The 1,062-nt window shown below is 33.1% G+C and overlaps 1 protein-coding gene across 1 annotated transcript in view; it reads left to right on the plus strand.

The window, feature by feature from the left end:
• PANK3 (pantothenate kinase 3) overlaps positions 1–1,062 on the plus strand; it is a 24,636-nt gene that overhangs the window by 14,323 nt on the left and 9,251 nt on the right. The window lies entirely within an intron of this gene.

Genomic DNA, 1,062 nt, shown 5'->3' on the forward strand with positions numbered 1-1,062 from the left:
CTTTCTTTTTTTTTTTTTTTTGAGACAGAGTCACACAGTTTCGCTCATCAACCTGGGTAGATTGCAATGGCATTATCATTGTTCACTGCAGCCTTAGACTCCTGGACTCAAACAGTCCATCTGCTTTAGCCTCCCACATACCTGGGACTACACGTATACACCACCACACCTGGCTGACTTTTTCCTATTTTTGTTAGAGATAGGGGTCTATCACTTCTTAATAGATCTGCACTCAAACTGCTGTACTGGGTAGTGTTGTAATTTTTATAGGATGAATTTAATGTGAACTCCTAGGGAAATGACATTAATGTTTCCAAATAGCCCATAACATTTTCTGTAATATTTGAAATATGAATGTGAAAATATTTAAAATTTTTCCTTGTGATTCTCTCATTCTCTTGTACTTTGTAAACTTCTAAGGACAGGTAGAAACTCCTATTTATTAATAATAAGGAAAGATTTTTGGGACACTGTAGTTTGATTTGTAAAACAAAGTCATTTTGATTTTAAAGTAGTGCTTCTGTTTAAATAATATTTAAGTTGAAATAGTATTTTATTTCCATGGTGATTAAAAGTCCACCTCCGTTATAACTCTATGCCAAAGAATTACACCCTACTATTACCTATTTCCATTAACTCTAAAAGACAGAACTTTGGTCTGTTAACCAAAGGAATTCAGGGATGGGACCTGCTAGAAATTTAGGTAAGATGAGGGAGCAAAGGTTTTGAGTTTAGGAATTAGGCATGATTTCATTTTATGAACATACTCAAAGAAAGTAAAACCAAGTAAATTTTTGCCATTAACAAGATGACTAACTGGATATAAATTTTCTCATTGTATTTCTGTATACTTAAGTTAAATATTCATGTATTATTAATTTTAGTCCTCTCAGGCTAAGTCAGTAAGCTTTTCACAGAATCATTTCCTGGAAGCCATTTAAAATTACAGATTTTCTCCTTTTAATTCATATGGTACTAATTTTTAACATTTATCCCTTTTTTTTTTTTTTTTTTTTGAGACAGAGCCTCAAGCTGTCCCCCTGGGTAGAGTGCTGTGGCATC

This window comes from Otolemur garnettii, unplaced genomic scaffold (genome assembly GCF_000181295.1).
Source record: "Otolemur garnettii isolate 467f Iridium unplaced genomic scaffold, OtoGar3 scaffold00003, whole genome shotgun sequence".
In the NCBI taxonomy this organism is placed as follows: domain Eukaryota; kingdom Metazoa; phylum Chordata; class Mammalia; order Primates; family Galagidae; genus Otolemur; species Otolemur garnettii.